At 39.0% G+C, this 12,951-nt stretch overlaps 1 protein-coding gene across 1 annotated transcript in view; it reads left to right on the forward strand.

The window, feature by feature from the left end:
* Positions 1-12,951, forward strand: part of LOC307009008 (uncharacterized protein) — a 416,885-nt gene that overhangs the window by 317,144 nt on the left and 86,790 nt on the right. The window lies entirely within an intron of this gene.

Raw genomic sequence — 12,951 nt, forward strand, 5'->3', positions numbered from 1 at the left:
TTGTTTGTGATGAATTTGTGTTGACATATAAGCCAGGAACCTTGGAGTTGTGATTGATGATCAATTGAACTTCACAGACCACATTGCTAGAACTGCCCGGTCCTGCAGATTTGCCTCATACAACATTAGGAGGGATCAGGCCCTTCCTATCAGAGCATGCTACACAACTCTTGTCCAAGCACTTGTTCTATCCAGACTGGACTATTGTAATGCTCTCCTGGCTGGTCTTCCAGCATGCACTGTCAAACCTCTGCACCCATTTCAAAATGCTGCAGCTAGAGAGTCTTTAACGAGCCGAAGAGAGCACACGTCACTCCTCTCCTCACAAAATTGCACTGGTTGCCAGTTGCCGCTCGCATCAAATTCAAGTCACTGATGTGTGCATACAGAACAACCACTGGCTCTGCTCCCTTTTACCTAAACTCATTACTTCAGATTTACGTGCCATCCAGAAACTTGCGCTCTGCAAGTGAACGTCAACTTGTGTTGCATCTCAGAGAGGCACAAAATCTCTTTCTCGGACCTTTATCTTGACTGTTCCCTGCTGGTGGAATGATCTGCCTAACTCAGGGGTCGGCAACCCGCGGCTCTAGAGCCGCATGCGGCTCTTAAGCGCCGCCCTAGTGGCTCCCTGGAGCTTTTTAAAAAATATATAAAATGGAAAAAAATGTTTTTGTTTTAACCCTTTCACACGTACGATCACACCGATGTGATCAGTCTTGGCTGCTCCCTGGAGCGTACGATCACACCGGTGTGATTAAAACGGTCAGTGCATCACGTGATCAACTGCTAAATTCAAACGTGCTTTGGCGCGTTGGCTGGCGCTGAGCCAGAGATGGACGCGCTCAGTGCCTGTCATATATCACAACTATTCAGTGTTTTCAACCACATAATGGTTATTTTAGGTTTAAGACATTTAAGAATCACATAGGTACTAAAAAAAAACAATGAATTTGATGTTGTAAAATATACACTGATGTCTATGGAAGCGGCAATAATCCTTTATAATATAAAAAGACGACATGTTTTATTCATATCAGATACACATTGTGTATAGCTATACATTTTACCCTATTCTTCTCCCAGTTCACCAGCCACTTACTTTTATGTATTTCGGGAGAAGTGGATGAATTGACGTGTTGTAAATCCAACAGATAAGTTACAGCTCAACTAACGCGATCGTTATAAAGGTGTTTATACAACAAAACACATCCACATGCACATATTTGACAATCGGAATATCAGTTTCATACTATAAGCTAATAAATGTGTGAATATTTTTAATAAAAAAGGAAAAATTACATAAAAGCAGATAATCATTCATTCAGCGCTGTGTTGTGGTTGCGCTGTGTCACGTGACAAACAATGACGCGTAACCATGGAAACAATAAAAGTGACAGATTCGAAATAACGGTCGCCTTGCTCATTGTATTTGTAGCCTACTTATCATTTTGCTAATAAAGCTAATATAGACACTAACAGCATGTGTTGCCTTCATTATAAGGCTTATATAAGGCTTTTAATTTTTTGCGGCTCCAGACAGATTTTTTTTTTTTTTTTGTCCAATATGGCTCTTTCAACATTTTGGGTTGCCGACCCCTGGCCTAACTCAACAAATTTTCTTGTGGTGTTGTTTCAAATGTCGCTCCATGAATGTGGCTCATGCAGGGCACCCCTGATCTCCCTGATGACAGCATGTCACTGGTGGCTTCAGACGTGGAGGATTGGTCGGGCTCTTTGGAGGACCCCTCCCCCCTGTCGTCTAGAGATCCGAGCGAAGCAAGGGCTGGGCTGGATGCCAAACTAATCCCCATCCTCTCAAAGGCCGTCAAGGAGCTCGAATTGTAGTGGTAGTACCCCTGAGGAGACCACATGCAGCCGCCTGGATAAATTATTCCTGCCAGGGTGCCAACAGGACCCTTGTCAGAGAGCAGCACCGTTCTTCCTGGAGGTTCATGATGAGCTTACCAGATTAGGGCGCATCTGCACTTCAACCTTCACTGCCCTCACCACTATTGATGGTGCTGAGGAAAATGGTTATGAGAAAATGCCTCCTCTAACGCACCTCTGCCCGCCCACAGCACTGGGATGGATGGCTAAAGTTGCTCACCCATCAAAGCCCTGCAGGACCACTTCAGCCCTCGCTGGTTGGGCCTACGCATCGGCTGGTCAGGAGGGCTCTGCCCTTCACACCATGGTGGTCCTCAAGGTCTTTTAGGCCAAACTCCTTCGTTCCATGGACAAGTCCGGCCCGTGTTCAGAGAGTTGCGCAGCTTAACTGACTTGTGAACACCACTTATGGCTAAACTTAACGGAGATTAAGGACGCAGACAAGGCTGCCTTCCTCGACTCGCTTTTGCCGAACGCTTAGGCAGGCTGAATTAAAAACGTTGTAGGCAATGCACCACTTCCTGCCCAAGCGCTCCAGCTCTGACGCTGCTTTACATTTAACAACAGTCACCAGAAAAGCATGCCGACTCAGCAGCCCGCGAAGCCTGTGCCTTCAACCACTCAGCCCAAACCAGAGTGAGCCTCAATGGCGTTCCCACTCTGCCAATCGCTACCCCTTTCCTAAGTGCCAGGGTCCCTGTCCTAAGGTAACGCTGGATCCTGTGCCTCAGAAGCTGTCCTGATCCTTCAGGAAAGATCCGCCACGGCCGGACCACCCCCCAAACAGCTTTGACCACGCAAATGACCGCTTAAAAAACATATTCAAAATGAGAGTACTTTCCTCTTCCCAATATTGCGAGTGTCAGTCCCGTTCCAGGGCTTGGGAAGCCATCCCTGGAGTGTCAAGTTGGGTTCTGAACAATCAAACAAGGTTACTCGCTTCAATTCAATCACAGATTTTTCAGAATTAGGGGGCCACACCAAAGGGGATCCGGTCACAAAGCAAAGATTATCCCACTAGATAATGAACGATTGTCACTCTGAAATTATAGCACGGCGCTAATGGACTGGGTCCCCAATGCATTTAGCAACACAATACGAGTGAACCGTATCGATAGGAAACGTACTCGGTTACTAACGTAACCGCGGTTCCCTGAGATAACTGGAACGAGTACAGCTGGCCATGCTATCATTCTGCACGACTTGGCGTCCGTCGCTTCATTCGAATTGATCTGAGATCCTACGGCGAAATGCCCACTTAAATAGATGGGTAGCCCCGCCCATTTTCGGCGTGCTTTAGCACCATAGGTTCATGCAGTTTCACTGCATGTTTCAATAAGGCTTCAGTATTCAGAGAAAAAGGAGTTTTCCCCAATGCATCTAGCGACGCAATACTCGTTCCCCATTATCTCAGGGAGCACAGGTTACGTTAGTAACAGAGTACACTTTCATGCTTTTGTTCCATTTAATGCTGTTTTTCGAGGGTTGAAGTGACTGACCATCCTTGTTAAAACCATAAAACCATCTACCAAAAGGAATACATGAACACATAAGATATGAATACTAGCCGAGGTTGAATGAATAAACAAAGAGAGCCACATAAGCAGTCCTCACACAACTTCTGCTGTGAACCACTGTCCTTGTTACACCGCTCGCTCTGCTTTATTCTGTTTCGTTCTCTGTCTTGCGCAACCAAACTCAATTGTTTGATTGTATATGCAATCCAAGCATTCACAAGATTCCACTGCTTGTGGAGCCGCTGCTGAATTAAAAAGGTACTGACAAGAACCCAGGTTTTTTTTTTTTGCCCTCTGGCCTACAGCAGATCAGACCCTGTTTGAGATGTTATATAATCCATGTTCTCTCTCATCTAAGCACATCTTTTTGCACTAATCCACTGTCAAAATGACTACACAAATGTAATCTCCTAATACATATGCATAGATATATGCTGCATGGATTAAAAAGTAACCATAAATAGCTGAATTAAAATAAAAACAGATATAGCAGGGTGAATTTTGATTGGCTGTCAACGTTTTAATCGTTCATCAGCTGTAAAATAAATCACTGTGAAAGTGCTTCAAACAGTGCCATTACTGTTATAGTTGTGATGTGGACTCTGCTATTCATCACATTTAGAACAGTTTTTAAAACAATATCTTTTTGTTATAGTTTTCGTCCTTGGTGTGAATGGGCCTTTAGTCAAGTATGATATGCACTGCTCTATAATATGCTATTGCTGTAAGAATCTGTGGTTTAAACTGGCAGTTCAACAGAGACTGAAAGACTATCATAAGAGGGAACATAGCAGTGCAGATTGGGTAATGTGAAGTAAGGTCAACTGCTCTGAGCTGGGAGCATTTTGGGACATCAACCACCGTTGACCAATCACAGCATTAAATGCGAATTAGCTGAAGGCTCTGGTATTTGATTGGCTGGTGGGATCAGGGCCAAGCCCCCCTCTCAGCTAAACTCTTCTAGGAAACTGTTGTTCTGAGACAGCATGTTTTTTAATATACACGAGGGAGTAAAGGCTAGTCTAGAAACAGGCTTAACACCACAAGTCCGTGGCAGACATTTCAAGAAATGTCTTTTTAAATAATATGATAAGTTCACACTGCTTAAATTTATTCTACCACTTATCTTCCTTATGTAAGTGCTCTTAATACTGCTCCATGGGTGTAAAGACAGCACAATGGGAATACTAAGAGTCATGAGCAACACTAATATGCTGTAGGCTGTTTATAGTTGCTGTTTCAAGGACAGAGCCACTGAATATTTTCTTCAGGTGGAAAACAAGATGTTTACTACTTATCTTTCTATAGGGTGGACACAGTCAGCAAATTGATTCGGTGGTTACTTCATTTGACTGAACGAAATATTTATTTTCATAAAAAGGTAAAATAATAAGATTTAAAAAACATAATAACCTTGGCTTCCTCAATGTTTGGTAAACAACACTGATTATGATTTGGCTGACACCTTTTTTGAAAATGTATTATTACTTTAATAATGGGTGGCAGTGGCAGTGGCTCAGTGGTTCATGTAGGTTGTCTACAAACTGGAAGGTTGGTGTTTCTATCCCCGGTTCCACCTGACCAAGTGTCGAGGTATCCATGAGCAAGACACCTAACCCCAGCTGCTCCCGACGAGCTGGACGGCGCCTTGCATGGCTGACACTGCCATCGGTGTGAATGTGAGGCAATATGTAAAGCGCTTTGGTGGCCATGGGTCTGTTAAAGCGCTATATAAATGCAGTCCATTTACTTTAAAACAAAATTGCTTCAACTGCATTTTTTGGAATGGAATAATTGTAAAAGTTAATTATGTCAAGATTCATATGCCAGTATTCCTTGACAAAAATATAAAAAAATAATTTTCATCCAGAAAAAAAAGTTTATTAAAGTAATTTTTGAAGGATTCTCTTTTTTAGTGTATTTTGAATTGCTTCAAAAATAGATAAGTCGGCAACTAAAAAAACACAAGTTATAATAGTATTTTCTTCCTTATTCTGACTTATTCAAGTGAAATGGCTTCTTGAACAAGAAACAATTTAAGTATGTTTTGACAGCTATTGGTTGACGTCATGTGAGTGACAGGTTGTCCTGCCCTCACACCAGTAAACATCAGAGAAGAGATTAGCTGCAGGAGGGAGGGGAAGTTATTTGGATTAAAAATAATGAGGGCACATGGATCTCAAGATTATTGGTAGTGGAGTTTACCACCAGAAATTAAACACAACATTTTTTAAATGAAGTACTTGTATGAAGTAAAAATAACTTCTATAGAAATTCATTACCAAACAATCTCAGAGATCATGGTAGGTCTGTCTTGAAAGCTTTATACATAACTGCTCAAAATCTATTTTTTTAATGGAGAAAAGAATGTGATGTTTTTCCCTAATGGAATCCGACTGTTGTGCTTTATGCAGGTCTTAACAAAAAATTATATATCATATATTATAAGTCTTAAAATAACCTCATCGTTGTCTGATGGTCTTGGTGGGTACAACAAATATGAAATGAAAAGGTCCATTTTAATGAAATGAAACATTTAATTGTATCAGCAATGAACAGAATGTTCTGAGCCTTCCGGACAGTGAATCCTCAAACATGCACATGCGGGAAAATTAGGTCATCTATATCTGTCCTACCCCACTGATTATGAATGTATTATGCAAGTTACACAGCGCCTGTTACGTAACCGCAGTCGTGCACTCATATAGTCCCTCTGTCTCTTTTGTTCCCCCTCTCATTCCCGAATTCAAGGGGTCATGAGATTTCGCCGGCTTTTTACGCACAAAACACGAGTGACAATAATACCTTCCATAACCCAATGCCATTCGACGCCAACAAAAAAGATTAGTATTTCATGGAAGAAAAATGTCATAAGAGGACAAACAAGAGTCTTAAACCATTAAGCAGACATTCCATGTATGATTTATTTAATGTGTGAAAGGTGATGCGAAAGATGAGAGGATTATGGGAACACATTTACTGCTTATCCTTTAAGAAGGCAAATCACTGTACATAAATATATTCAGTATTCATATATAAAAACTGAGAACTGCAAACTCAGAATATTACACAAACCTGCAATAATTATGTTTCATAACACAAAAACTTTGTGTTTAATCTCACTTTATTAACCAATGTCTTTACTGCTGACCTTCAACGATCCAATTCAACCATACTAATTAGCAAAAATGACTTTAGTTAAACATCACATTTGTGTTGCTTTTTATTATTGCTAAAGTAAGTGTTTAACTGACTTCTGCAATCCAGAATGGCGGCACAGCTGAAAGGTTTGTTTGAGCTGCGCTCCCTACTGTACAGGTGTGAATTTGCATTTGCTTCAGCCTGATGCTTATTCATTTCACTTCTGGGGTGAAAGGGCCTTTGCATTTGCCAAAAACATTTTTTTATTTTTTTATAAAAAACAAACAAACAAGCAAGCCCAGCCCAGGTAAGAAAAAGTAATACAAAAGTAATGTAAAGCATTACTTTATATGAAAAGTAACACAGTAAAGCAATTAGTTAAGCTTCTTGACTTCTTCGGTTAATGTTATGTTTGCATTTACATTTATTCATTTAAAGGACGCCTTAATTCAAACCAATTTCCAAATGAGGAACATCACAAGCCTTTTGTCATGAGAGCCAATGGTAATGCAATGCCAAGTTGAACGTATGAGCTAAACCACAAGCTAGCAGAAACAAAATGCAGAAAAGATAAAAAGCAAATTTTTTGCCATAAAGGGATATTTATGCATAGTTTTACCTTTTCAGAAATATTTGTTTAAACTAAAACAATAAATCACCGGACAGGTTAAGAAAAAATTACTTTCAATCACTTTGCAATTTCCTAGCAATCACCAAAGCATCTGTTACATTCAAACTAACTATCAAACTGGTTTAACTTTCCTTCGCTCATTTACTTTTAGATTGTTCAGTTTGCTTTGCTTGTATTATATTTTATGAGAAAATCGGCTATGATCAAAGGATTCCTTGAGGAACATTAAAAATGCCCTCCATAACATGTCGGTTACGCAAACCGAAAAGCCATCAAGAGTATTTTTATCAGCTCCACTTATATGACGATACTGATGTCCCCTTTTGAGTTGTTTATGATTATTTCATAACGCTCCTAGTTCCAAGCAACTGGCGATGGTTGCCATAGCAACATGTTGACGTATTTTGGGATCCAGAAATAGAAAGATAAAGAAGGAAGGTGTCTCAGGCCGAGTCTTCTCCTCAGGGTAACAAACTTTTTTGGGGGTTGGGGGCATCTGCTCTTAACCTGATGAAATGCCTAGGAGGAGATGTATTGATTTCAAATGCTTTTTAGCATATTATTTAAGCACATTTTTGTGTGAGTGTATGAGATGATATAGTGTTAAAGAGTACAGCGTTATGTGGCTGAGGTTTGAGTGAAAGCATTTTAATGTCTTTGTGGACGCGTAAGAAAAGAGACGAACTGAGACTCTCTTGTACAAGCTAAACACAACAGAGTGAGTCAGATTCTATTCATAGCCTGAGAAATGCAACTCAAGCCCTGCAGAGAATGCTCATAAATTAAAAAATATAGGGTACATGCTCCTATAAATATACCTCTCCACCCACTCTTTAAACCAGACGTCTGCTCATACTGTGCATACTGCAGCTAAAGTGTATGGACACTTAATATGAAAGTTTATATATATCTGTCATCATTTATTCCCCCTTATGTTGTTCCAAACCTGTTAGCATTTTTGTGTTTTATCATCTTGTATTTATTAATGACAATAGTTTGTAGGGCCACTCTCGCTGTGTATCTGTATTGTGTGACCAATCATTTTCATGAACAAATAGTGACTGTTAAGCTGTTGTCATTTAACTTCATGGCATTGCATCCAGGGAGAAACATATTTCAAAGTTCAGATACTTATGCAAGGAGAAATACAAAGAGAAGAAAACAATCAGTGATTCACACTTTCTTCCGAGAACAATAGAAGTTCACACAGCCTTTCAGTGGCAAGCTGAATTAAACCAATTGTTTTTAAGGTGTTACATAAACTGAGATAATGTAGAACTTCTTACTACAGGAGGTGCGTGCGTGTGTGTGTGTGTGTGTGTGTGTGTGTGTGTGTGTGTGTGTGTGTGTGTGTGTGTGTGTGTCAGACAGAACCATTTACTTAAGTAATTTGTCACAATTAGGATTGGATGAAAGTGTGTATGTTTATATGTTGATTGTTATTGCATTTGTTGCAAGATTTTTTATCATCACTATAATCTTATATATAAGATCATACCACTATATGATCTTACAGATTTATGAATGAACCGCTGGGTTTAAAATCTTCCCGGTCGACTGACATTTCTTATGATATATCCGCTTCATACATTATACAATGCTCAGGATAACAGTTAACTCTACAATAAGTAAATCCACTTCACCAGTTAATTACTCTTCAACTTTTTCAGTTTAAAGACAAAATTCTAAAGATTCTAAATTCTGCGCTCTGGCACACAAAGCACAACAGTTCTGAATGGAAAAAAAATATCCATTCATTTTCTCCAAAGAGGAATTCTAAATTTAAACAATAACATATAAAGCCTCAAGAAAGATCTATCAGGAGATTTTGTTTTTAAATGTTTACTAGCCAAAATAACTTCTCAATAACTGTTATGCATGTGAACTACGCCAAATAGCGCATCTGCGTCCACCCACCATCGTGAATGACGTAATCGAGTCCCCAATCTCTAATTTATGCCTATAGAGCTTTGCAGTGATGACGTGTTTAAATGTCAACCCAGAAGTTTGCATCACCCCGGTTCCCTTAATAAAAACCCAATTGGATTTTTCCATTAGCTTTCTGATTTTTGCAACAAAATAAGCTCTGTGACCAACAAAAGATAATCTTCACAATTTGATCACAACTTGTATGAATTTTGAAGCCTAAATGTAATCACCAAATGTTAAAAGCTAAACATAGGCTATAAACAAATTAACGCATGACTTCAAGGTCACCACCATTAAATAACATTTTCCCTGCAAGTTCAATAGTTTGTAAGAGCGTGATAAAAGGCTGTAAAAAGAGGACTAGTGAGTAGATGAGTTTACCCGTTCATCGTGAGGAAGTTTAATGTTCCTACAACCTCTGTAGCCCATTTAACCACTTGTTAGCAACCGCCTTTTCAAGACAAGTCAAAGCTTTTGTATTTTGCACCATTGTTTTTTATTTGATTACATAATTTGCATTTCATGGAATGGGTATTGCCAGCCTGATTTAAACTTTTTTCTTCAAAAATAACTTATTTATGCTTTTAAGTTGTGATTCATCTCAGAGCTGGCCTAGAACTCTTGATGAATTCTCACTAAAATGATTGTCAAATATAGTGAAAGCTGATTGATGAAAAAGGCAACCTGTCACTCACACGAGATCCACCAATAGCACAACACAACCATCCAATCAATTCCACATGGACAAAATCAAGCCCCGCCCTACATTTTTTCTTGTTTTTAGCTTTTAGTATGAATATGTTCGCCTTAAGGTTATGAATAAGCTGGTGTGTTCCAAACCAATGAAAAAATTTGCATTTAGGAGACATTAACATTCAAAATGTCTTCCGCTAAAAATGGATCATGGAGTTTTATCACATCACCGCGTACTTCAGCTTCTCATCACATCTTCTGTCCAATCAAATGCTCTCTGGAATCTCAAATGCTCCCCCCCCCCCCCCCCCCACACACATAGGAGATGTGTGTTCGGTTGCTCAAAACGCTCGAGTTTTATTAATTTTGCCAACTACTGGCAAAAGAATGAATGCAGTTTAGTTGCATTTAAATAGCCAATGAATGTTGGTTAAGAATGAAATGGCCAGAATTGATTAAAACCTCTACTATTGAATCCAACGTATCATCAGCGCTCGAATTCGCTTCCATGGTGCTATCAAGTACGACTTCTGTGAGGAAAACTAAACGCTATTGGCTATTTGAAAAAGGGGAGGAGCCTGCAATATGTACAAACTTAGCTTTATGTTTCAGTGGAAATTCAATCAACGCATCATACAAAGCTGAGCGTTCCAAGGCACTTCAGTGGGCCTTTAAAAAAAAAAAAAAACTTTAGCTAAATAAACTGACCATTTTCCACAATTAACAAACACAAGACTTTGAGTAGAGGCCTTCTACTTGTTTAACATAAATGATCTAACTATCTGCTCAGGAGCATTCCTGTTGCTATATGCAGACCCTTTAATATGCGATGAGTTAATGCATAACCAGACTGGAATGTCGTGTCAAATGGAGTCGCTACCACTGGACCTGTTTCTGCGATGACCTGGATCAATAAGAATCTCCACATATGCTTAAGCAGAGCGTGTTTGCCATGCCTCGACCGTTCAGCGCACCTCTTGCACCACACGGTGATAACACTGCCCGTGTGTTTGTTTACCCGGTTCGTTTGAAGGGTAGACTGAGGTTAAGCAGCTAAGTGTGTCAATGTGTTAAAGCCTGAGCCGGTCTGGATTAACTCAGGGCATCTGCTACAGCTCAAACACACACTCATACACACAAACACAGAGACCGAATTCGTGGAACAGCCAGCTTTTACTTAATTAACAGATTGTTCTTTCTAGAATTCTTGATATCAACATTTTCATGAAGAGCAGAATGTTTATGAATGAACAAGCACTTTTGTAGGGCATTTAAACCCTTGCATAACTAACTGATTAAAAGGTAAAAACTTAATCATGTCATAGATTAAATATGAATGGCAATTGTAAAATGTGAATGTAATGCGGTTAAAGGTTATTTAAGGAGACTGTAACTCATTTACTGGTCTCACTGTACCACAGAGTTAGATAGGTGCCCTTTCCCCTAGTTTTTCTGCCTGAACAGCGCTGTTGTTATTGGGCCAATGACAGTCAACCGTGGCCACAGGGAAACATTCAAGTTTCTCATAACATGTGAGGAGTACACAATACACATGTTTTATCATCATCACAGAACATGTATACATCATAATAGCACTGGATAATATTGTTGTTAACTTACAAAATGCCAACTAAAATGTATTTACTGTATGCATTACATATACAAAAGGTAAATCTGTGTAAATAGCTTTACTGAAATTCATGATGTAAATTGTTATAATCTTATTACCTTCAAGCCTTCTAGTCGCATTTAGCAGATTTTGTTGATCTTGGAACAATATTCCAAACAACCAAACAGATTTGAGAGACAAGTTTAAAGTTTGTCAATTTTAGGCTTAAAACCAAGGTTAGGTGTTTCACATTCTTATTCATATAATTTTCCTCTGATTTTAGGGATAAATTAGGTAAGGGGTAGGACTTATATATATATATATATATATCCACGAACATGTTGCTCTTGGAAAAATCACAATGACCTATACTGCTTCAAGTATAGAGTATGTATGCAGGTATGTACAATATATCCAACTTGTATTATATTGGGCGATAATAAATCACTGTCATTAGCAATTTACCATTAAAGTGACTTAAATTCTCACAAGAATAGAGTCATATTGAGCACTTTTAATGGTACTTTAATAGTGTTTTTGGCATTTTTTTTAGCTTAAAAAACACAGAAACTATTTAATTTCAGTGTTCTGGACATTTCTGTTCCACAGAAGAAGAAAAAAGAAGAAGAAAAGTATAGAGGTTTGGAATGACATGAGCGTGAGACAATGACAATTTTCATTTTGGAGTTAAAATTATTCATTCGCATTTGTATTGTGTGGGTGAATGGATTTATAGATTCATGTTCGAAAGAGTTTTTATGAAAATCCCATGTTCTTTCTGATACCAAAGAGGTCACATGGCGCTAAAGTGTTTTAGTGATGGCCTAATTCAAGTGTTAGTCAGCTTGTTGCTATAATAAACAGTTTGGTCAAACTGGATGGATAAACAGAACAAAAATGCATCTTTTCCTGAGTACATTGCCCAGATTAGGCCATGCCAAGCACAAGCTACAATAAATTCTCATGTAAAAATCGGCCTCATATATAGTGTCAGTTGCAACAGCAGATGGTCCCGAGTTGATCTGATCACTCTAATGCAGTGTGAAAACACTGTGGCTTCTCGCAGATCAAGAGCAAGAGGTTACACACTGCTTTAAGACAGGGCCATGCTATAATTAGCGGGGTTGTTTATTTGTTTCAGCAAGACGAACATACTGCTGTTCCTCACGGCGTGCAACACAAACATGCATGCTGTCAGTTTTGCTTTCCCTCCAGTTTTTCAGTGCTAGTAAGCGCTGTTGTGTAATCACAAACTGTCTGAACAGTAGTGCGTGAGTGTGAGGTACATCAGGGTCAATAGATTGAAGAAAACAAATTTGAAGGACATAAAAAAGATCTAGGTATATTGCAGATTCACTTGGCTAAGTACATTATGAGATAATTTATCATGTTGAATTGTAGCCTGTATCTTATTTTTTGTCACAATTTAGGTATTAGTTGTCTAATAAACCCCAGCTTTTACTCCAAATAGGCCTGTAAGAACTCAACTTCTCTGATTTTACATGCAGTCTTCATGTAAGAAAAACAAGCTTTGCATATTA

This window comes from Phoxinus phoxinus, assembly GCF_949152265.1.
Source record: "Phoxinus phoxinus genome assembly, chromosome: 1".
Taxonomy (NCBI): domain Eukaryota; kingdom Metazoa; phylum Chordata; class Actinopteri; order Cypriniformes; family Leuciscidae; genus Phoxinus; species Phoxinus phoxinus.